Below are 26072 nucleotides of genomic sequence, written 5' to 3'. Positions count from 1 at the left end.
CTACATTCATAACTGATGGGTTCAGAGCCGATCCCTCGGCTCCAACTCGGCCACTATATAGTAGAACGAAGTCTCTAATTGGCTGGGCTACCCCTTATCCCAGAATGCACCACGCCTGCTTCCCCAGATCTCGTTTGCTGCTTTTCAAGCTAGACGTGGTCTTGACTTGGCTGGAGCTAAGTAGTTTTTTGGTTACTTTTTGGTCTTTTGACCTAGGGGTTTCTTCATAAATTTAACAAACAGCTGTTTTAACAGCTTTACGTGTGTGTGTAAACTTTTTTGGTGTGATTGGTAATTCTTTTCTATTACCGGGCAAGGCCCGTTTAAGTTAGAGGGCCCTTGCCCTTATTTCTGTGTGGGTGTGCTAAATTTGTCTTACTGTACGTTCTGTTTTATCGGGCTAAGCCCGTTTAAGTTAGAGGGCTTCTGCCCGTTTTGGGTGCTGTATCTCGGGCCAGTCCCGTTTGAGTTAAAGGGCTCGTGCCCTACTGAAGGTTGTTTTTTTCATTGTGGTAAAACTGTGGTGTGACAGGATGTCGAAAGAGACTCAGAAGTCTGGTTTTAAAAAGTGCACCAAGTGTAACTACAAAATGTCTATTACCGATAGCCATGCTGTTTGTGTATATTGTTTAGGGCCGAAACATTTACAGGAAACATGTAGCGTTTGTCATGCTTTTTCCTCTAGGGTCCTTCAAGAACGTAAAAATAAGTTGATACTTAAGGGCCTTATTAAGCCCTCCTTTGAGGAAGCTTTGGCTTCTCCTTCCTCTCCAGCTTCTAAAAAGAAAAGGTCATCGGCTCTGACCAGTCCATCGGAACCGACTTCCAAGAAGCATAGGTTGACCTCTTCTTCCTCGGCTCCAATGGCTTCGGAGCCTCGGGTGGAAGGGTCTGCCTCGATACCTCTTTCCTCGGCTCCATTGGTGTCGGAACTGCAGGTTGAGGGATCGAGAGGCGAATCATCTGCTTCGGCTCTGTTGGTCTCGGAGCCGTTGGAGGTGTGCAGCTCAGACTCTCCCCCCTCGTCCCCAAAGTCCCCTTCGGCGCCGATACTTATACATACGGTTCCGGATCCGGTGCCGATAGTGTTGGAGCCATTTCGGAGCCGGTCCCCTGGTCTTTCGGAGCCGAGAGAGAAGTCGTCTCAGCCCCCATCTATTTCCTCTAAATCCTCCAGGTTGTCTGACTCAGATTTGGACAGAGTTATCCAGAGGCTTTTCCAGTCCCCCGTTTTTGTAAAAATGGTCTCGGTTCCAGCCCACTTGGCTCCGGAGCCGATCCCCACTTTGACACATCCAATTCCTCCTCCAACCTCCTCGGAGCCATTGGAGTCGGTGATGGTAGAGCAGAGCAGAGTCGTCCAGTCGGAACCGAGACTCCCTCGGAGCCTCTCGGTTCCAACCATCATTCCTACCCTGTCCTCGGCATCAGGGTTCGGTACCGGGACTTCCTCGGTCGGGGCCGAGGGGAACACTTTGGAACTGGTAGCTTCGGTGCCTAGTCTTCCCCTCGGAGCGTCAGCCACAGGGATTCCCGGTACCGTCGTGGTCTCTCAGCCGGTATCCTCCGTAGAGTCTGGAGGTCCTGCTTTTGAGGCCATGAGGAGTGCGCTGGCCATGTCCTTGCCGGCTCAGCAAGTCTCTACCTCACCGTCCCTAGACTTGGGAACTGGTGCTTCTGGTGTGCTTCATTCCCACGACAGTGGGGCCTCAGGGCCTGAGGATACCCCCTTGGGGGGTTCCCTTCTCCAGGGAGGTCCTTCTGAATCCGCTTCGGATGAACCTCCAAGGAAGAAATTGTGCAAGAGGAAGCACATTGACTCCCAGGATGAGTCTATCACTTCAGATACTGACCTCGATGATGCGGAGGGGTCCCCAAAATCGTCCTCGGATGACGTCTCATTCTCAGATATCCTCCAGATCCTGAGACAGAGAGGCGATTGGCAGTCCAAAACCCCTTCCGCAGAGGAGCCAGTCTTCCTCAAGGCTTTTGGGGCCCAGCCCTCAGCCTCCTGGGTGTCTCCACCCTTCGATGAATTGCTAGATTTAGTTTCTTGAAGGGTGTGGGAACACCCTGATTCTGTGGAACCGGTGCCTGCCAGGCCTAACAAGTTCCTCTCAGCCCCTCCTCAAAAGGAATTTTTGACCAAAGGAGTTGCAGTAGATGCGATGGTGGTGGCATCTGCCACTCAGCAGGACGTGGCAGAGGCTTCAACGTCTATTCACCCTCCTAATAAGGATTCCAGGAGCATGGATAGGTACGGGAAGCGCACCCTTTCTTCAGTGGCCTTTACCCTGCGGTCGCTGAATTACCTTTGTCATTTCACCAGGCTCCAAAGGGACCTCCTCAAAGAGTTAGGAGAGTCTCTTACGGGTAACCTTCCTGAGGCGTTAGCCCAAACTGTTGGCGCCCAGATGACTACCCTATCTTTGATAGTCAACTCGTCCATGAGGCTCATCTCATATGCGGCCGAAGGGCCGAGTCGAGCAGCGGGAACAGGCGTGGCTCTTAGAAGACACGCCTGGTTGCACTTGTGTCCCTTTGCGGAGGCTTTTAAGTCTTCCTTCACCGACGCCCCTTTTGATGGGTCGTCCCTGTTTGGACCCAAGGTGAAGGACACACTGACTCAGTGCGAGCAGGAGGGCAAGACCTTGACTGCCATGGGGACCCGTTTTTCCGCTCCTTCTAGACCTTACCCCAAGACCCAGAGAGGAGGGAAAATGTGGTTCAGGAAATCTCAAAGGTCTTTCCCTACTCCACCGAGTGATTCCCCCTCTAGAGGCGGGGGGGGAATTCAGGAAGATGCCTCCCCAGAGGCGGCAGAGGCCCCCGTAACTCTGGAGACCACGATTCCTTTCGTGGTTCATCCTACGCTCCCCGTCCCTGAGACGTGGCCCGACTGCGCATCTCCGGATCCAGTCGGGGGTTTATGAACACCCACAGGCTTGGGAATCTATCACCAAGGATCAGTGGGTGCTCCGAACCATAACCGGAGGCTATCTCATCCCTTTCACCAAGATCCCCCCTCTTCCTATCAGGAAAATCCCGGATGTGCCACCCAGTCAGCGGGATCAAGCAGCGGTCGAGGTTTCAAAGCTGCTAAGAAAAGGAGTCATCCAGCCTGTCCCCGCCGACCAGGTCAGATCAGGAACTTACTCAAGACTATTTTTGGTGCCAAAAAAGACAGGGGACTTAAGGCCCATTTTGGACGTCAGCTCATTGAATCGCTTTGTAAAAAAATCCAAATTCCGAATGGTCACCCTTCAGTCCATTCTCCCGTTACTGGAGAAGGATGTCTGGATGTGCTCCATAGATCTCAAGGACGCTTACTATCACATTCTGATAAGTCAAGAGTCCAGGAGTCATTTACGCTTCCGCCTGGGAACCAGTCATTTCCAGTTCTGAGCACTGCTCTTTGGTCTCACCACAGCCCCCAGGGTGTTCACCAAGTGTCTGGCAGTGGTGACAGCTCACTTGAGAAGTCTAGGATTCCAAGTGTGTCCCTATCTAGACGACTGGCTTCTTACTGCCACCTCCAGGCATCTATTAGTTCGGGCGCTTATGACCACAGTCAGTTTGGGTCATTCACTAGGAATCACGTTCAATTGGGGAAAATCTGTGCTGCAGCCGTCTCAGCGTATTACATTTATAGGCACAGAGTTAGACACAAGAAGAATGCGGGCATTCTTGCCTGTAGAAAGGATTCAGGTCCTGCAGTCTCAGGTTCAAACCCTGTTACCCAGATCACGAGTTCAGGCCAGACTGATTCTGCAGTTATTGGGCACGATGGCCTTGACTATTCTACTAGTCCCCTTAGCTAGGCTGCACATGCGGGTGCTGCAATGGCTACTGTCGGTTCAATGGTCCTTTCAGGAACTTCCTCTGAACCATTTGGTCCAGATTACCGAAATTTCCCGTCGGGACCTACGTTGGTGGCTGCTTCGGTCCAACCTGGACCATGGGGCGACCCTTTGCCCTTCAGCCTCCCGTCACCACGGTGACCACGGATGCCTCCCAGACAGGGTGGGGGGGTCATTATCTGGACAGGTCTGTCCAAGGCACGTGGCAGGCTCACGAAACGCACTTACATATCAATATCCTGGAAATGAGAGCGGTGTTACTGGTGTTGCAAGCACTTCATCATGCTCTTCCACGGAGTACTATTGCGATCGTATCCGACAACATGTTGGTAGTCTGGTACATAAACAAGCAAGGCGGAACCAGGTCCTACCCTCTTTGTCGAGAGGCCATGAGAGTGTGGCATTGGGCGATTTCTACCCAGCGTTTCCTAGTGGCAACGCACATTCCAGGGAAATCCAATGTGATTGCAGACAGGCTGAGCAGAACTCTCCTGTTACCCCACGAGTGGTCCCTCAATGACAGGGTGGCTGCAAACATCTTCGACAAGTGGGGCCTCCCTTGTTGCGACTTGTTCGCCAGTCCTCACAATGCGAAATGTAGGGACTTCTTCACTCTGACTCCCTCTCAGGGGCAGATTCCCAGGGACGCTCTAGCTCACAGTTGGCCCCCCGGTCTACTTTATGCCTTCCCTCTGGTTCCCCTTCTCCCGAAGGTGATACAGAAGGCGATTTATCTAGGGAGCGACATGATTTTGATCACTCCACACTGGCCTCGTCAGGTTTGGTTCCCCTTCCTTTTGAGGTATGCGGTTGAGGGCCCATGGTTTCTGGACCTAGTGCCCGACCTGTTGACTCATCAGTTGGGACAGTCTCACCCATCCCTCAGATCCTTGAGGTTGGCCGCTTGGTTACTCCACTTCCAACCTTAGTCAGAGATAACTCTTTTTCTCCAGACATCATCCACATTTTGTCCTCTTCTCACAAACCTTCCACTATTAAACTGTATTCCAGCAAGTTGAAGAGGTTTGCTCTTTGGGCCCAGCAATGAGGTATAGATCCCCTTACAGCCCCAGTACCTCAGGTTTTAGAATTCCTGGCTTCTTTGTTTTATTTGGGCTCTTCAGTTTCCACAATTAAAGTCCAACTGGCGGCTATCTCTAATTTTCATGTCTCCTTTGAGCCTTCCTTAATGGCAAACAGGCTTTGCAAATCTTTCCTTAAAGGAGCGTGGCTCCTTCGGCCCCCAATAGTCCATCCTGTGCCCCCTTGGGATCTGAATATGGTTCTAGCTTCTTTAACTGCCCGTCCCTTTGAACCAGCAGCTACTTGTGATTTAAAATTTCTATCTTGGAAAACCGCTTTTTGGTGGCAATAACCTCTGCCAAGCGGTCTCAGAGCTTCAGGCTCTCTGTTCTAATCCTCCTTATTTGACTTTTCACAAAGACAGAGTGTCTCTCAAGTTAAATCCCTCTTTCTTGCCCAAGGTAGCATCCCCCTTATGCATTCAACAATCCTTGGAGCTCCCAGTGTTTTTTCCCAAATTCTCCAATAGCGCAGAATATATTTTCCATCAGTTGGATGTTCACAGACAACTGCGTTTTTATTTAAGTAGGACCAATCATTCACGAAAGTCAGATCAGCTGTTCGTGTCCTTTGTGGAAAATAGGTTGGGTCAACCGGTGGCTAAAACCACCATAGCCAAATGGATTAAAGATTGCATCTCCTTCATCTATTCACAGTCCGGCAAAGAGCTACCATTCCCAGTCAAGGCTCATTCTACCAAGGCAATGGCTACTTCTGTAGCATTTCACTCCAAATTATCGATAGATGATATCTGTGCAGCTACTACCTGGACTTCTCCGCACACCTTTATTTCTCATTACAAGATAGATGTGGCTTCTCGAGGTAGAGCTTCCTTTGGTTCCACAGTTCTCAGGAGTGTTTTCCAATGAGCCACCCAGGATTTAGGTGCTAGGGATGCTGTCCCATCAGTTATGAATGTAGGTGAGATAGGATCCCATTACATCTTTTAGTTATGTACTTACCATAACTTCGGATGTATGGGATCCATCTCGCCTACATTTATACGTACCCGCCCTCCTTCCCCCTTCCCATTGGACTTAGAGGAAATGTTGCTACTTACTGAGTTTTTCTCTTGAAGGACTTTAGTTTGTTACAGTTGTTGGTATGTTTCTGTGCCTGGATGTAGGTATATAAAAGTGAACAAACAAGATCTGGGGAAGCAGGCGTGGTGCATTCTGGGATAAGGGGTAGCCCAGCCAATTAGAGACTTTGTTCTACTATATAGTGGCCGAGTCGGAGCCGAGGGATCGGCTCTGAACCCATCAGTTATGAATGTAGGCGAGATGGATCCCATACATCCGAAGTTATGGTAAGTACATAACTAAAAGTTTCCTCAGGTGCCCCAACACATGCTAGAAACAGAAGTCATAGAATATGTTCCTCTACAACAGTAGTGTCCAACCCGCGGCCCGCGGGCCGCATGCGGCCCTCAGAGCTCTTCCATGCGGCCCGCGACCCTTAAATTTAAGTTTAAATTTAATTTCACTTTTTTTCCGTGTGTTTACACGTTCGCGTAGTTTTGCTCTTCTGCGCATGCGCCAACTTTCTTTTACGTTTTCCCATACCAGCGCTGGTATGCGCGAAACACCGTTCAAGGCGGTTTGTATAAAAAGAAAAGCTGCAGGAAGGAGCGTAGAATCAGAAGCGTGGCCGAAGAGAGAGGATATATTTCAGTACACAGACTACTCACTACTAAGGAAAGGTAAGTTACAAGATGAAAGTGTTGAAGTTAGTGTTACGACTACTAGACTGATGAAATGCAAGATGTTGCATATCAATCAAATGAGTGACTTAATGTGCAGTATGGTAGTCTTAGTCTACTTAGCCAACAGGTGTACAGTAAGAATTACCAGTGTGCTTTGTGATTCTCAAAGACTCTGCACGTAGGATAAAGATCGGATTTATTTATTCACCTTATTAACAACTACAGACTGTTGTTTTTCACAGATACATACATGAGGGCAATCAAAATCTACCAAAACAATCATAATCCAAAGAACAAGAACATATTGACGTACTTGATACATAGAAAAGAATCGCACAACCACCATCTCAAAAAGAACAGTACGTTCCACATGCATACAATAAAGATAACCGTATAATTACCCACTGACTATATCAATAAAATACTTCCACACACAAAAAATACTGCTACACGTACTTCATTAGAACGCAGACACTTGTTAACAGCCATATTTGCTACCTACACAATTTATCCACTTATTCTCCGTAGCTCCCTGCCTGTTGATTACGATAGCAATAGGGGAGGAGCTTTATCACCGGCCGACTTCCCAGAGATATATATATTTTTTAATAAAACTCAGTAAGGTAGGTTACGCATGTAAAATGAGTGCGTTGCCGAATGCACCACCCTCTGAGGTAGATGACTTATTAAAACTTATGCTGATCGGGCGTGGTTTTATGCCGGCTGAATACATATACAGCTGGCACTGGGTAAGAGGTAGCCCTGCCACTCATCTCTTTTTACTTACTTTTCCGCTCTCTAGTCTTCTTTTTGTTGTTTAATTTTTTTTCCAGTTCCTAGGGCGGGGGCCCCAAAGGCAAAGTGACAACCTAGTAAACCTCGTGTTTTACAACTGCGGAATAGAACAATCGTTTGTTTACTGTACTGCACTTACCTGTGGTCTACTCTAGACATGCTACCTATAGTTAAGAACTCATGAAATGCATTTCTAATGCACTGCTCTTGACATTAAAGAGTTGAGTCAAATTCAACAAAGATGCTCAACAAGCATTGCGTAGGTAGGAGAACAAGATGACTTTAGAATAGATTCTGAATATGCATTTTAATACATCCCCTGTTATTCTAGCAATTTTCTAAGTTTATAAGAGCAATATTTAAAATGTATCCCTATTTTTTGGGCCTTTCTACCCCATTAGGTCAGTCTTTGTCCAGATTTCTTGGGTTAAGTTAAGAGGTGGAGAGGTATGGTGCAGGTATGAATGTGAAACATTATTCAACAAATGACTTCAGTGCAGGAAATACAATCTCTGTGTTATCATAAACTGCAGAACCTGTACATTTAAAAATGTGGAATTGATCTCGTTAAAGCAAAAACAGTTTGAAAAGTAGATTGAACAATGTTAAGAATGCGTTAGCATTACGGTCGTACAGGTTTCCCTCTTACAAAATGAAATTACACGACACCTTCACTGTCGCACAACTGAAACTATGCCTAGTGTTGTCCAGCACACATTTCACTGGCTGGCGGGATGTGACTGCTGTGCTTGCTCGTCCAAAAAAAAAAATGAAATGAAATGAAAGCTGCTGGACTAGGCTTATTCATGTTTGCCCTTTTCAGGTATCTGATCAAGGAACTGCATGCAGCAAGCATAGCAGTGACAGTATCCACCAGTGCACGGTTACATCTAGTTTACAGGCACTGGACGCCTTGCAGATAGCTTGCTAGTTTTAGACAGCGTTCAAACCTTATTTGTATTATTTTTATCACTTCAGAGCTTAGTTGCTGTTTTATCGCACGCTGACGAGATTGCAGTCAATAAAGTTTCAGTACTGTAGTTTGTAAATGGCGACAAGTAGCTAACTGTTTAAAATACTTTAACTCAGTTTCTGGCTCGTACGCGGGATCTTAAGGACACAAAGGCTGTACAGTGGAGCCCGCTGGTGTCAGTTTTCTGAGAATAAACAGACTGCTGTGGCTTGGGCATTTGGTCAAGTTGCATTGCACCACTTGGTTACGGGAACTCTTTCGATAGCCTGCCCTATTGACTCACGAAGTCGGTCAAGATGCCATATCCCAGAGTGTTCACTGTCTTCCTTGCTACTGCAATTTGCTTGGACTATGTTACTTTTGTGGCTGGGGCAGCCTGCGAGCCCATCAGGTAAAAAGTTGGAACTGCACTGGGATAAGGGGTAGCCCAGCCAATTAGAGACTTTGTTCTACTATATAGTGGCCGAGTCGGAGCCGAGGGATCGGCTCTGAACCCATCAGTTATGAATGTAGGCGAGATGGATCCCATACATCCGAAGTTATGGTAAGTACATAACTAAAAGTTTCCTCAGGTGCCCCAACACATGCTAGAAACAGAAGTCATAGAATATGTTCCTCTACAACAGTAGTGTCCAACCCGCGGCCCGCGGGCCGCATGCGGCCCTCAGAGCTCTTCCATGCGGCCCGCGACCCTTAAATTTAAGTTTAAATTTAATTTCACTTTTTTTCCGTGTGTTTACACGTTCGCGTAGTTTTGCTCTTCTGCGCATGCGCCAACTTTCTTTTTTTACGTTTTTCCCATACCAGCGCTGGTATGCGCATGCGCGAAAACACCGTTCAGGCGGTTTGTATAAAAAAGAAAAGCTGCAGGAAGGAGCGTAGAATCGTAGCGTAGCCGTAGAAGAGAGAGGATATATTTCAGTACACACCGACTACTCACTACTAAGGAAAGGTAAGTTACAAGATGAAAGTGTTGAAGTTAGTGTTACGACTACTAGACTGATGAAATGCAAGATGTTGCATATCAATCAAATGAGTGACTTAATGTGCAGTATGGTAGTCTTAGTCTACTTAGCCAACAGGTGTACAGTAAGAATTACCAGTGTGCTTTGTGATTCTCAAAGACTCTGCACGTAGGATAAAGATCGGATTTATTTATTCACCTTATTAACAACTACAGACTGTTGTTTTTCACAGATACATACATGAGGGCAATCAAAATCTACCAAAACAATCATAATCCAAAGAACAAGAACATATTGACGTACTTGATACATAGAAAAGAATCGCACAACCACCATCTCAAAAAGAACAGTACGTTCCACATGCATACAATAAAGATAACCGTATAATTACCCACTGACTATATCAATAAAATACTTCCACACACAAAAAATACTGCTACACGTACTTCATTAGAACGCAGACACTTGTTAACAGCCATATTTGCTACCTACACAATTTATCCACTTATTCTCCGTAGCTCCCTGCCTGTTGATTACGATAGCAATAGGGGAGGAGCTTTATCACCGGCCGACTTCCCAGAGATATATATATTTTTTTAATAAAAACTCAGTAAGGTAGGTTACGCATGTAAAATGAGCGCGTTGCCGAATGCACCACCCTCTGAGGTAGATGACTTATTAAAACTTATGCTGATCGGGCGTGGTTTTATGCCGGCTGAATACATATACAGCTGGCACTGGGTAAGAGGTAGCCCTGCCACTCATCTCTTTTTACTTACTTTTCCGCTCTCTAGTCTTCTTTTTGTTGTTTAATTTTTTTTCCAGTTCCTAGGGCGGGGCCCCAAAGGCAAAGTGACAACCTAGTAAACCTCGTGTTTTACAACTGCGGAATAGAACAATCGCTTGGTTACTGTACTGCACTTACCTGTGGTCTACTCTAGACATGCTACCTATAGTTAAGAACTCATGAAATGCATTTCTAATGCACTGCTCTTGACATTAAAGAGTTGAGTCAAATTCAACAAAGATGCTCAACAAGCATTGCGTAGGTAGGAGAACAAGATGACTTTAGAATAGATTCTGAATATGCATTTTAATACATCCCCTGTTATTCTAGCAATTTTCTAAGTTTATAAGAGCAATATTTAAAATGTATCCCTATTTTTTGGGCCTTTCTACCCCATTAGGTCAGTCTTTGTCCAGATTTCTTGGGTTAAGTTAAGAGGTGGAGAGGTATGGTGCAGGTATGAATGTGAAACATTATTCAACAAATGACTTCAGTGCAGGAAATACAATCTCTGTGTTATCATAAACTGCAGAACCTGTACATTTAAAAATGTGGAATTGATCTCGTTAAAGCAAAAACAGTTTGAAAAGTAGATTGAACAATGTTAAGGGTACGTTAGCATTACGGTCGTACAGGTTTCCCTCTTACAAAATGAAATTACACGACACCTTCACTGTCGCACAACTGAAACTATGCCTAGTGTTGTCCAGCACACATTTCACTGGCTGGCGGGATGTGACTGCTGTGCTTGCTCGTCCCCCCCCCCCCAAAAAAAATGAAATGAAATGAAAGCTGCTGGACTAGGCTTATTCATGTTTGCCCTTTTCAGGTATCTGATCAAGGAACTGCATGCAGCAAGCATAGCAGTGACAGTATCCACCAGTGCACGGTTACATCTAGTTTACAGGCACTGGACGCCTTGCAGATAGCTTGCTAGTTTTAGACAGCGTTCAAACCTTATTTGTATTATTTTTATCACTTCAGAGCTTAGTTGCTGTTTTATCGCACGCTGACGAGATTGCAGTCAATAAAGTTTCAGTACTGTAGTTTGTAAATGGCGACAAGTAGCTAACTGTTTAAAATACTTTAACTCAGTTTCTGGCTCAGACGCGGGATCTTAAGGACACAAAGGTTGTACAGTGGAGCCCGCTGGTGTCAGTTTTCTGAGAATAAACAGACTGCTGTGGCTTGGGCATTTGGTCAAGTTGCATTGCACCACTTGGTTACGGGAACTCTTTCGATAGCCTGCCCTATTGACTCACGAAGTCGGTCAAGATGCCATATCCCAGAGTGTTCACTGTCTTCCTTGCTACTGCAATTTGCTTGGACTATGTTACTTTTGTGGCTGGGGCAGCCTGCGAGCCCATCAGGCTCCCTATGTGCAGCACCATGCCCTGGAACATGACCAAAATGCCTAATCATCTCCACCATAGCACGCAGGCCAATGCCATCTTAGCCAGCGAGCAGTTTGAAGGTTTGTTAGATACCAAGTGTAGCCCGGACCTGCGTTTCTTCCTTTGTGCTATGTACGCCCCGATCTGCACCTTGGATTTCCAGCACGAGCCCATCAAACCCTGTAAGTCTGTCTGTATTAGCAAAAACAGCTGTAAAACTTATGTCCATAGACTCGGATCAGTGCAAAACATAGAAAGGGAATATATCCTAATACCTCAGTTAACTTTTTGATGGCAAATTCTTATATTATAAAATTATGAAGCACTTGAAGCATCTGAGTACAGGGGCTTCAATAATTGCTATGAGTTACCTTCAGGCAGAGACAGGAGTCAGTGTGTTGATAGGGGTCCTTAATGTTTCAGTATAAAATTGGTTAATCTGGATTACATTTACTATGTAAAATAAATACTGTTTAAAAATATTTGGAATTTCTAGGTTTCTGTTTAGGTATGTGCATTATACACATACACTGATACAACTTGTATTTCCAGTGAACTGAATACTTACAGTAATAAGACCCAGCTGCTAAAGCTGGTAACTGCAGAGGTTTATGGAGAAGTGCTTCTTGTAATCCTGGCTCATACATTTGCAGAAGGAAATGAGACTCATTGAGGTACAGCTGTTTTAACCTACTCCTTTAATAGTACAAATTCAGCTTTTGTCATGCCTTATGCATCATTTTACAAAAATACATCCTGTTAGTCAAAACCATACTGAAGTTCAACCTCAAGAAGAGTTTAACAGAGATCCATTGATGTTTTGTGTGCTATAATGGAAAAATTGAATTATTACATTTCTGTTCTAACAGTTAATAGAAATTCTGTGATATGGGTTGCAGAATGTCATAGGTCACATAGGATATGTATGGGTTTGCCTTTCTTTCAAAAAATACTGAAAGGTTTGTACGTGTTAATTATTTTTACAAATAAACTTTACTAAGATGTTAGAATGGATGTAACTGTTTTTTAAATAATTAGAAAGAGATATTGAAGTTTATTTATTAATTTATTTCTATTATTTATTAATTTATTTTTCACATTAACCTACGTCCACATAAAGCAGTGTTTTTTCGCTCATCAGTAATGTGAGACCTTTTTTTTTTTTTTTTTTTTTTTTTTTGCTCTTCAGTTAATGTGAGACCTTTTTTTTTTTTTTTTTTGGTCCTCACCTGCCGTTTGCCCCCAGACCATTTTTGTTAACCCAATGCGGCCCTTGCAACTGAAAAGGTTGGACACCCCTGCTCTACAACATACAGGAAGGGGCTTTAATTCTGGAATGTTTTTGGTTTTCAAAAAAAGGAGCACTCTTTGACACCACTTTTGGATCTCTCCTTTCTCAATCTTTTTGTGAGGATTCCAAAATAAAAGCTGTTGATCCCCTAGTCAGTGTTAGCACTACTCCCAGACCGCTCTGCTATGGTGACCATAGACCTAAAGTACCCTTACCTTCATAGCACACAGCTTCAAGAAGCAACTAAGGTTTTGTATATCTGGGTCACATAATCAATTTTCTATGTCACCCTTTGGGCTTTGTACTTCACAAAGAGTGTTTAACAGATGCCTATCTGAAGTGGTGTCCCATTGTAGATTGCAGGTATCCACATTTTCTTTATTTAGACAACTTGTTTATTGTACAGAATCTTTGTCTAAGTACCAGGAGTCCTTAACAAATATATATTCCCTCCTAAAACATCTGCGATTACAGATAAATATGCAAAAATCCTCCCTTACTCCATCACACAGGATTGTGTTTCTGGGGTGCCTTATAGACACTGTTATATGAAAAGGCTTTTATTTGTTAAGACAAGATGGATTTATATTTAGAAATATTCCTGAGCTTTTTTCACCCATCAGTCCCAAGCTCTTGCCAGAGAATTTCTCAGGATATTGGATCTTCTGACGTCTATGATCCTCATGATACCACATGCCCATCTGCATATGAGAAAGATTTAGTGGTACTTCAAAAATGTGTGGACTCAATATTCTTACCCCCTATTATTTATTTGTTTGTTTTTGCTGACTGGTAAAGTCCAACTGGATGTAATATAATTTTCAGTGGAGGCCTGGTAAGAAAAGCTACACACAAAGCTCACATAAAATGTTACCTTATTTTTTAATAAATAATTCAAAGTACAACAAAATGTCTGCACAATTTGCACAGATACATAACTATCAGATATAGTATAAATAATGCAGATAGGTAGAATGTTGATATAAATGAAGGTTATACACAAGCTTATGGGATTGGTGTGAGGATCAGTTGTGAACAAAGTATTATAGGCAGACATGAGTTTTCTTAGCATTACAGTTTAAGGATGTCAAGAGATGCTAGCGAGGAGGTCCACTTTACTAGAATGATGGTGGCATCTGCTATTTTCTTTCAAAGATTCTCTTCTGCTGCCAGATGTCTGCTATCCCCACTTTTGCTTGATACTATCTTCAAGAGTAGAAGTGGTATTGCTATGGCAATCGTCTAGAGATGTTTGTTGGTCCTGATTTCTCAGTACACAGAGTGGTATTTTATCAACCAGATACTGTATAGTAAGAGACAATGATCTGCTATGTTAAGTAGTCAGCTTAACAGCAGATTGTGGAATTGTTGCCTGCTTTCTCAGAAAATTCCCTCACCCCAGGGACTTTTATTATCTTTCCACACCTACATGCATTTCATGTGCTTCATCTTGATACACTGACAGAGAGAGAGAGAGAAGATTGTACGCTGAATATTCACAGGCCTGTTTATCCTGTATTTTAGCCAGTATACTGTGTTGGATTAATTAGTTGCCAGAAAAGGTCCAGCCCGGAAGAAAACAAATGTATGACAGCTGAGATGGATGAAAGGTGACTGAAACCTTTGTAGTCTCTATAACTTGTGTATATTCAGTTTGGCAGTATAGTAAATTATTTATTTATTTCCTGGAGAATGTTTTAATTGCAAGAAAACAAAACTTAATAGCAGTTACGACTACGCAGTCTATGCCGATCATGCTTTTTTAAAGAAAACAGTTTGGCTGAATATGTTAGTGGAGTCTGGTATTGACAATTATAACTTTGCCATGTTTTCCACATACTCGGGCAAAGTACTGCTGCAAGCTGGGGAAGTGACAGAAATCATTTTTTAATAACTTCTGATGCCAGGTCCTTTAGTGGGAGATCAGTGGGAGGTCTTAATGATATCTCTAGAATAGTATAAAATAAGGGGAAATACACTTTCATGTCTGGCTTTTTGGCTTTATTTTACGTATAAAGAGCTATATTTTTCCCCTAAGTGAATTATTCAAGTAATCAATACTAGGTCTCTGGACTAATGGAATAAGCTGTATAACCCAGTTTTCTACTAACCCAGTCAGATACCATGAAAATGCAGGCAATTCAATTGCCTACTGTTACTTTGCATACCTCACGCAGGTATACTTTTTTTTCTGCTTAGCCATCACCTAACACGAACAAACTGATTTAATTTCCCAGTGTTTTAGAAACATAAACCTGAACAAATGCCATTTGTCTGATGTCAACTCACTATGAGAGTTCCACCTGTAAAACAGTGCAGATGAGGGCAGAGCATCAGTTATAATGACTGACTAAGATAAACAGGTGAACATATCTCTTTAGCAGAAGCTCATATTAATCTCTGCCTCCTGCATGCTATCACATCATCAGTGGCACTAGAGAACTATCACAGCTATGAACTACAAAATGGAGTCTGACTTTAATGCAAAGCAAAAAGACACCTATTTCCATATATGAAGTATCTCCACCTTAAACCTTATGTCCAAATGTTATTACTTAACCTTGGGGTGTCAGGATTTCAGGGTTATGGCATCATGTGCTAACAAAGTCTGATGTCAAATCCAGCAGCATTACCCAGAGCACTAGTTTTGTTACATTGCAATATAAAATTGCTAAATCATTCTCCCATTTACTTCTGTGTATTCCTACCCAACAGCAGAATATACTCTTCACTAGTGACCTGAGATGACCACCACCTAAAGGTGAAGTTCCCCACATGCGGACTGTGTTAGATGTCCAATCTGCCAATGTCTATTCCCTGCTGTCACAAGTAAAATTTAATTATATTGTAAAGTACTATAACAAGCAGTCTGCATTCACTCACCTAATGCCTATTTGCAACCAGTATCCTCACAGTTTCATTAGTAATTTGGGAGTTCCAGGTGCCATAGTAGTAAGTTTCCTTACATGGACACTGGCAAGTGTCCATTGTGCCATATGTGATTTATGCATAGCTTGTTTTAGGCACCAGCAAACCCTGCAGTTACTGGGAGTCCTCTGGTATTGCGGGGCACCCAAACACAATAAATTATCTTAGTTGGATATTTTGTTACATTTGTCAAACCAACATAAGCTAATACAGCAATTGTGTATACTTAAAGAACCAGGTGGGTAATAATAACCTATAGGATGAAGTATCCTAAGGATTGGTACCTCTTCTTCTCCATTAAAATTCAAAGGTATATCTTATTGTAGTGACAGTGTTTTGTCAAGTTGCAGGTTCCATAATTTCATTCAATGTTTTACTAGTGCAATAGTATCTTTGATTTAGCTAACCTCTCTTGCTGAACAATTTCTCCACTACGTAAACATCATAACTGTTTTTTGACACCTGCAATCCTCATGGTTGTGGAGGTGGGGGGGGGGGGGCTGATCATCCTTGACTATATGAGAGCCCTGCTAAAGCTGCCACTGGTTGGGGAAAATGAGAAGAAAAAAAGATCATTCATTCTTCAATTATACACTTCATCCTAAACAGTGTTGTGATTGTGACCTTATTAGGATAAAGCTGATAATCAATGAATGAAAATAAACAAAGTAAATGCTAGAGATCAGCAGCTCAGAGCAAATTATCTCAGTGCTTTCCTGGGGTTTTACAAAAAGTTAAAGCTCCAGATCTTTAGGGATTTTTTTTTTTTCAGGGAGTTTTATAAATACTGGCAGGATGCCAGATAGTATAACTCCCACTTCCTAGTTCAACAACTCTAGGTAAAGCCAAAAATAAAGCTTGAAAATTATGAAAACTTTTTAAATATTATTCTAATTTACTTAACAAGTTAACAGAATAACATGTCTCACATCAACATCCATTTTCTGAAAAGTAGTATGATATGAAACTCTTAATATTTGGCATCATTGACTTCCTGTAATCCTGAATGATTTAACAGGAAATCAAAAAATTTACAAGGAATAAGGCAAAAATAAGATGCAAAATCAGGAGCATTTGTGAAATTGCGGTCATTGATGGGTATTCCTCAATGGAGTAAAAACAAATGACTTACCCACTGCAGTTGTTTCTTCTTCTGGCTTTTCCTGGTTAGGGGTCACCACAGTGGATCACCTATCCGCTCATGATTGGCAGTAGAGTTTTTATGGTGTTGAGTTGCCAGCCTGGCGCTCAACCTTCCACGGAAGGCATACACATGCAGGCACTCACACCTAGGGCCGATTTAGAGTGTCTAATCCACCTACAGCATGTCTTTGGGATGTGGGAGGAAACGGGAGCACCCACAGGAAACCCGTGCGACCACAGGGATGACATACAGACTCCGCACAGAAGACACCCCAGCCAAGGATCAAACCAGAGAACCTCTTGCTGTGAGGTGACAATGCTAACCGCTGCACCACCATGGCCGCCCCACTACAGTTGTTTGATGACTGCTAAATCGTCACTGATTTGGTGTGACAGTACTAGCATTGTACAATGTATTTTTATTTGCTGATCAGTGTAAAACTAGTACTACTCTGGCTTATGCCTGTGTGTGTGTGTGTGTGTGTGTGTGTGTGTGTGTGTGTGTGTGTGTGTGTGTGTGTGTGTGTGTGTGTGTATAAGGGGGGTATGATAGGTTGCAGATGGCCATAACTTCCTTTACTTTCTAATGCAAACATAATCAGCATTGCCCTTATGTTTGTATGTATGGCATAACTCTCAGCTGTACAGATTTTTGAAGAATGTCCAGATTTTTGCCTCATATTTTTGGTCCGTTTCGCATAAAATTGTGGTTTTCTGGCATCTTAGTGGCAAATAATTAAAGACGGAGGTTAGAAAATAATGACAGACATTTGAGTTTCAGACTTCATACCCTTCAGAATATTCAAGCCAATGCAAAACCTGTTATTCTGTCATCTTTCTAAGTTTGTAAGAGCAATGTTTAAAAATTGTCCCTATTTTTGGGTCTTTGTCCCACATTTATTTATGCCTTTGTCCAGATTTCTTGCTCTAAGAGGTTGAGAGGTACGGGACTGTGGTTGCAGTGTGTTTGAGTAACAAGTTGATTATAATTTCTTTCACTTAACCATCACAAACATGGACGTTACACATGATAGATGGCTATCTTTGGTGATTTGGCAGAAACAGGATGAGTGTGAGTGCGACTGCTTACTGCCATAATGGTGCAGTGAGTAGCATCATGGTTGAGTTCTTGGCTGAAGCTTTTTCTGTGTGAAGAGTGCATACCTTCCCTGCCACTCTATGGTTACCCCAAATACATGCCATAGGTGAACTAGAGTTTCTTCAGTTTCTCTGAAGGTGACAGTGCAGTGTGTTTGTATGTGTCTGTGCATCTTATGATAGATCTGGTTTGTCATCAAAAGTGTGTGTGTGTGTGTGTGTGTGTGTGTGTGTGTGTGTGTGTGTGTGTGTGCGTGCGTGTGTGTGTGTGCGTGTGCGTGCGTGCGTGTGTGTGTGTGTGTGTGTGTGTGTGTGTGTGTGTGTGTGTGTGTGTATGCTTGTGTGCATAAAATATCACTTATTTTTTAACTTTGGACACACAAATAATGCCAGGCATATACATGATTCTTACAGGTAACAACAAAAATGTAGTTAATTAGTAATTATCTTTCAAAAAATGTGTCATAAACACAAAATAGAACATTCAGACCCTTAGAGCTACACAAAGTCTGGTTGCCCCCACACCCAAGACTTTATGAGTAGATTTTGTCATAGACTTATTGTGGCCTCTGCCATCAACTGCACCCATTCTAAAACCAGATGTGCTCAGAGGTGTATACAGAAGGATGATGTCGTCATTATTTCTTTAATTTTCCTCACAAATAAGAGAGGTGTGCACAAGAGGTCATTATATCTTGTTTCGGGGCTGGGAAGAGTGTGGTCATTGTATTTTTTTACTCTCACAGACCTCAGAGTTGTGCAAAGGAGGTCACTATAGCTTGTTTTGAATCAGTATACTGTCTAGGAGTAACAAGTTAGAATACATTACTGCGACCATTATTATTTTTTTTTTTCATTTTTCTCACAGTCACACATCAGACACTTATACATGTGGTTGACTTTGGGGGGGGGGGTTGAAGAGTCATGCTGTGGTTATGTATGACAGCAGTCATTTGAAATCCATAAGTGTGGCTATCTGTGTTTTTGCTTTCATCCTAATCTAACACCAGAGTGATGCACAGATGGTATGTGTCTTTTGGTGGAGAGGGCTGTATTCCCAGAAAAGAATAGCCTCATAAACATTTGTTTTGTCAACTTATTGAGAGCTACCATTTTGTCAGCTTTGAACATTATGCCTTGAATACAGTTTATGTCTGCCTTGAAAGAAAAAAAATATATTTATTTTCCTTCTCATGATTTTTGATAAGGCTACCCGGCGGATCAAAAGGTTGGGAAAATAATGTAAAATGCATCTGAGGGTATCTATACACTATAGCTTGTGAAATTCTAATGACTCCTGGATTACTTGAGTTATTTCCTACATAGTTATTACTGTGCTGTCTTGGCCTGTTAAGCTGTGCTGAAAGGATGTAAGGAAAATTAAAGCTGACCAGTAACACTAAATTTGTTAATTTAGTTATAATTTTTGTTCAGGCCATCATTAAATAAAAAGAGTATTTAAAAAATTATAAAATATATTTCAGAGCCATGGCTTCTGAGAAAGCTGAAGGTTAAAGCAAAATGTGGTAAAAGGAAGAAAAATTAATCTGAATGGTATGAGAAGCCTAAAATGGGGGGATGGAAAGATGGGGCAGGGTAGGGAGCACCGAAGAATGTGTTTGGGGGGGTGAAAGAATAAGTGGGTAGCACAATGGAGCCCTTAACCTAGGCCACCATTTTACTTCAAGCTGTCTCTATACATTGGGTTGTTGTAAGGTAACATCACTGCAACTAAATGCTACTCACTATGAATGTCCTTCTGTGATACAGGCCAACGGTGTGTGGTACACAATCCTGCTGTAATGAAAGAGCACTGTAGTTATACTTTAGTCTGTGTGTACTATGCATAACATTTTACAGCATGAACTGAAAGATTGCTAAGAGAGGTGGCAGTGATGGGTTGATTCTTAGAATGAAATGTCCTGTGGGCAGCAATTTGACACTTGTTGGCATCCCCAAAATGCTAAGGGCCTGGATTTATGAAACAGAAGTGTTAAATGCTGCATTGAAGGAGATGGTCCACTTTCTTATATGACATCTCCACCCAAGCCTCTTTGGTTTGTCCAAACACTTGACTCCCACCATCTCTTTTAACATTTGGAGGTATATCATCACTTTACCCTAGCCAAGATGTATGGCATTACACTATGCTTATGACAGATTTTGTTGATGATTGCATTTGAATGGACTTTAAGCTAGTGTTTATGGACAGGATTTATAAAGTTTATTTTTCATTACAGAAGCTGGCATAGGTTATTCACACTGATATGCAGGTTGCAGTAGATTTGATGGTGTAAAAGTGAGTTCCCCATTACTAACACTGTTGAATAGTGAAATTGGCATAAGGATTTTGTGCATATTTTTGATATAAAAGAGCATGACACAAACTAATACTAATGAACCTTCTGTTTTCAGAAGGAGTTCATGATTTACATACAGAAGAGCTGAACAGCAAAGTGAATGTTTTTTTGCCATAATGCTGTACCAGGTAGCGAGGCCCTAGTAGGTGTGCATCCCATCTATATTACTTTGTAGGGTAGTTCATCTGGACACTTTAACTGCACCTGGCCCCACTTTCAGCAGCACTGGTAAGCAGAATACACTGCATTCCACTGAGTTACACTGTACTGTGTGTCAGGTGAAGGGTGTCAGAACCACAAGGCAGTATACTGATCACTGCTTCATGGGACAGTTTTGTGAATTGTAGTTGGAGAGTTGTTATGATTTGCATAACTTATCACTTCAGGTGTGATTTCCCGGAGCAGGTAGTATGTAATGTGTTGATTTTAACACTCCGTTCTGTGGGTGCTCTTTTAATAGTCATGCTACTTCACTTGTTAACAGAGGAATAACATGCCAGTAATACTAACTACGTTGTCACTTCTTGTACTGATAATGTAACATTATGAAATTACTATGCTGAAGCTACAGTAAGAAATACTGAATGCTGAAAACATGAAATCACATCTATCATGGTGAATGCAGTCTCATAACTTTATTAGAATGTTCAGTATTTTCTCTCAAGATGTGTAACATGATTATTATATGGCTACTGTCCATTAACATTCAAAAGCAAGTATGCTGATTGGTCAGCCCAACCAGCGTGCCCATCGTAAATTGAGTATGTACCCACAGGAAGAGTACTTTTTCCATTACTAACACTGTTGTGCAGCATTAGAGGGTGCTGAATTCTTGAGTGTGCCACCCTTCAAATTAGATGTTAAAGTAAGGTTGTATCTACCCGAATTAGTGGCAGCTTAGGTGGATGTAAAAGATCTCATGACATTTATCAAAGCAAAACATATATGGGAATTTCCATGGTGGCCTTGACAAATTTCCCCTAGTCAATATGAATACCACCTTGGGTCTCACTTGAAAAGAGGCCATTGGCCTAGTGGTACTAACCTAGTCAACAAAGGGTAAGTAAAAATAAAAAAAAATGTGAAGTTTGCTGTGCTTAGACAAATACAGCCTGGTAAAACTTTAGTTGTTATTTCAGCATCTGCAGGTCTTCAGGAAAGTGATAGTTTTCCTTTTTTAAATCCATGAGAAAATGCATTTAATTTGTATACCCCAAAAAGAGATTGTTGTATGAAGTTCTTGATTTGTTTGCCAGTAGAGTACAGAATGCTAAGATTGTAAGCTTCACTATGTACCACAGATTTGGTTCCCATTGTCTTATCTTGAATACAGTGTGATGCTTAGACAGCAAGTGGTATCCTGTTTTGCCCTCACAAAGTGTCACTTTTGACTAATGGTCATTACCTCATAATGTGCAGTGAGCACTAACACATTCCCATGTTCCCCTGCCTGTATTTTGGGAAGAGGACAAAAACTATTGAGAGAAAATATAGAGTGAACTACATTCAGGTATCAAATTTACTTTTCTAAATGCAAACTTATAACTTCAAGTTTAAAATTATCACACACAAGGCATGATATTGCCATTTTAATGAAGCTTTGTTTTCATTGTCCGTTATTAGACAGAGGTGAAACCGCAATTGTCGAACCAAAAAATTAGATTATGATTTATTTTGTCAATTGGGAGGGTGGCCTAATGGTTAAGGTGTTTGCCTTATAAACACAAGGTACAAGGTTTGAATCTCATAGGGGATAATTGGCTAGGCTTAAAATGGCTTGCAAGGGCAGTTAGCCTAGTACTAATCTATGAACCTATGAACCTATGAACTCAAATTCCCTGATAGACTTTAACATATATATATATATATATATATATATATATATATATATATATATATATATATATATATATATATATAAAAAACCCAATGACTGTTGAAAAGCGGTTCTCTGCGCTACACCTTTCTAGGTGTCTGTTGGACAAATCACTGTTGAATTCTTTTCACGTTCCATCCTAAGCTAGGTGAGAGAGCTACAGCACATTTCTTCCTGCCCAAGAAGTCCTATCAGCCCTCTGTTCCCTAGCAAGAGTCAGGTGGTAGGGAGCAGACCAGCTTGCTGGCCCTGGGGGAGTGGCCACCCTCTCCCATTTTGAACACCCCTCTCTCTCTCAGCAGCTTCTCTGATCCCACAGTTGCTGCCTTCCACGGTGAGACAAGCATCTGCATGACAGTTTTCCCTCAGCTGCATAGTGAGAATGTATTAATGGAAGTGTGGACTCCCCAAATCAGAACTGGACTAAGTGTCACCAATGTGGGTGAATCTGCCCCCCCCACCGAGGGTGGGTGAGACAGTAGCAACCACTCATCTCCATCCTCCCTGGCCAAGCGCCTACAGGCACCTGAGCAGCTAACTGAACTAGGGTTGCATTGTTTTGATACTTTCATTTCCTTCATTTGTCAGAACTCTGTTCCGACTGTCCAGTCTGGCATTCCTGATCCCTCTGTCAATGCCTGTCAACTAATAATCTTATTCTTCAATTTTAGCTGATTCTAGGCATACCTGTTCATCACATGAGTCCTTCTGTTTCTCAGAAGCTACACCTTTTTGTTACTCACAAAGTAGGGTCCTGGGAGTGGAGCTTACATGGTTATTACAGTGATGGCAAAGAGTAGTAAACCATGCCAGTGGCTGATCAGGGTTTCCTTATTTGTGAAAAGTACAATATGCAGTGATATCATTTGCATAAGTGCAGGTTGTTTTCCCTTCTTCTTCTTGTCTACAATACTGATCTTTATAAGGTCTCCTGACCTATCTTGGGGATGTGCATATGGTGCTGTTGCTCCCTCATTATAACCACAGCTACTGTAGTTCATAGGTCAATACTGCTGTTGATCCAGGGGCCAGTAGTGACCTAGCCACAATACCACAAATTTGTACGTTGCCTTTATATGGCTAATTTTTACCTAGATTTGACTCCTTTTTATGAAGGCTTCAGGGGCCAGACCCAGGGTGTATTTATGATTGCCCATCAATTCGTCCAGGTTATGCTTAAAGAGGTAAGGGAGCTAGTGTGCTTTACATCCAAGGGAAGTTTGTTCCATAAAACAGGGATTCTCTGGGATATATATCTATCTTGCCAGCAGGTCCTATTTATGTTTCAGTGAAAGTTAAGATCTCTTAAGTGGGTGTTGAGGATGTCATTAGTTTTGTAGAAACTCAAAAAAACACAGAGCAGATGTCCAAATCCACAGATGGTAGCAAAATACTTTATTCACAGGCAGGATAAGCACTTTCATCTTGTGTACAAGACTTCATCAGATCGGATCTGTAAAATAAAGTATTTTGCTACCATCTATGGATTTGGACCTCTGTTCTGTGTTTTTTTGATGTCATTAGTTTTGCAGATGTGCAAAAGGTCACGCAGGACTGGATCTTTCAAGGACTAGTAGGATAGCTGGAGATCAACTCTCAAGTATGTGTAGAAAATGGAAAAAAGAGAAAACAGTTTAAGGTGTTCTAGTTAGCTCAGGGAAATCTTACCCCTGATTAGCTTAGTGTTGGAATACTGCCGGGTCATATGCTTAAACAGGCACATACCAAATGGGCCAATTCACTCTATTATGGGCCTGAGTTGAGTGGTATGATAACTTCCTTAGATCTAGAAGAAATGCACCTGACGATTAGTCTGGCAAAGTAAAAGGACTTTCTAGCAGCAGTGGATACATGATGATCAAGGACAGTTTGTTGTCAGTGAAAGTGCCCAGATCCCTAATAGCTGAGCTTTCAAAGAGGTGTCACCTATGTGGTAGGTACATGGGTACCTAGTTTTGCTAATGGATGCAGTGCTACATTTCTTGGCATTTAGTTGTAGGCCATGGAGTAGACACCATTTATTAGTGTGTGTTAGTCCTTCTGGCAGAATTTAGAAATCAGATGGAGAATTAATGACAGCTGAACCTTGATATCAGACATGACATCAAAGAAGCAAATACCAAAGAAAAGTGGTCCTAGAATTGATCCCTGGGAGACACTGCTAGTAATTACTCTTTTTTAAAAAGTGTGTACCTCCCACGCTAATAGATTGGGTCCTTTCAGTTTGCCAGCTTGCTATCCAGCAACAGGTAACATGGAGTTTACATTCAGTCTGATTAGCACGTTAGTAATGCCAGAATGTGGGGTTGCATCAGGTCCAAGTGAGCGTGATGAATTGATCTACCTGAGTCTAATGCATCAGTGACATGTTCAAAAAAGCCCAACAGATTTCGGATGCAGGATCTGGCTTAAGCAAACTGAAAATGGCTCGAGTCCAGGGCATGTATAGGGTTTGATTCTCTCAACCCTCATTTGCCTGCTGTATGATCTCAAGCAACTCACTTAGCCAAATTTTGCTCCCAGATCACCCTTGAAAAGGGATGTTGTGTCCAGTGGGCCTACATGGTTAATTAATTGGTATTGTATTAATGTCATTATTAAAGTTAGAGCTGAATTTAACTGCTAATATGTTAGCTATGTCCTCAGGGGATGAGTAAGTACTTGTTGTCATTATGTATTAGCTGTGAGCATTGTTGGGCATTACCTCTGATGTTTCTGACATAGCTGAAGATGGCTTTGTGGTTGTCCTTAGCAGAAGTATCAGTTCTCAATTCATTCTTACTTTTAGAGGATTTGATTGTATATCTAAGTTCTTTGTTGATGTTTCTAAGTACATCTCTAGAAGATTGGGTATTGTTTGCTTTAAAAGGCGATGATGCTTTTACGAGCTGTGAGTTTCTTCCTCTACTTGTATAGTTTGTTTATACTAGGGTTCCACCACAGGGGTTTATTCCAGAATGTAGCGTACTGTTTATGTCTTAAGGGGACCAATGTTTTGATGCATGATTTGAGGTGGGCATAGAAGTTATCCACAAATGTGGTAGTGCAATATGGGGTCATTGAGATGAGGAGGGTACTTAGATTTCATCAGGTCATCAGTTAGCTGGATTAGGCTTGTCTTGTAGTAGTCTCTAAGGACAGTCAGGTTTTACCCTCATACTGAGTATTTGTGAATGGTGGCCATATTTGATCAGGTGACATGGTAAATGTAGGCATTGAGCATAAGATGTCAATATTGGTGAGAACCTGGTCCAGTATTTTTCAACCCTCTAGTTGGGACTTGAGCCAGGTGGCCTAGGAAGCCAACATTAATGAAGTCCAGTAATTCCTTATGCATATTTATTTGAGGTGATGCAGGTTTCCCAGTTAATAGAGGGATAGTTGAAGCCCCCCAGGAGAATAGTGTTTGGCACAATAGGGAGGGATGTTAGTTTGTTTAGATATGCCCTTGCTTCATTAGTACTTATTAATACCCTATATCCTATCTGTGCCTGATGACTGAACTAGGAATGCAGGTGCATTCCTGAGCCTAGCTTATCACAGACAGAGAAGCGAGTATAATATAGACTGGAGTCAAAACTGCTTCCAACCCTCTGAGTCAATCAGCATTTAATCTGCTGAAGAAAGCTTCTTAATTATGCGAATACTCAGTCACACCCCCAAACTGACAATATAATTATTTATTCTCTGTATTCAGTTTATATTAGTTATTATTTTTCAGTTCTAGAGCAAGCTTTTAGTATGCCAAGAAGAGCTTTTACCTTCTGTATTGCAGAATCAGCTATGAATCAGGCAAACATTTTTGATGCCTAAC

At 42.2% G+C, this 26072-nt stretch overlaps 1 protein-coding gene across 1 annotated transcript in view; it reads left to right on the top strand.

Moving 5' to 3' along the window:
- The window catches only part of SYT14 (synaptotagmin 14), a 1344965-nt gene that overhangs the window by 1310301 nt on the left and 8592 nt on the right, over nucleotides 1-26072 (top strand). The gene's annotated exons all lie outside the window — the stretch shown is intronic.

The sequence above is a fragment of the Protopterus annectens genome, chromosome 1.part0 (genome assembly GCF_019279795.1).
Source record: "Protopterus annectens isolate FY-2018-M chromosome 1.part0, PAN1.0, whole genome shotgun sequence".
Taxonomy (NCBI): domain Eukaryota; kingdom Metazoa; phylum Chordata; order Ceratodontiformes; family Protopteridae; genus Protopterus; species Protopterus annectens.
Note: the sequence above shows the minus strand (reverse complement) of the source record. Positions and strands in the feature narration are given on the sequence as shown.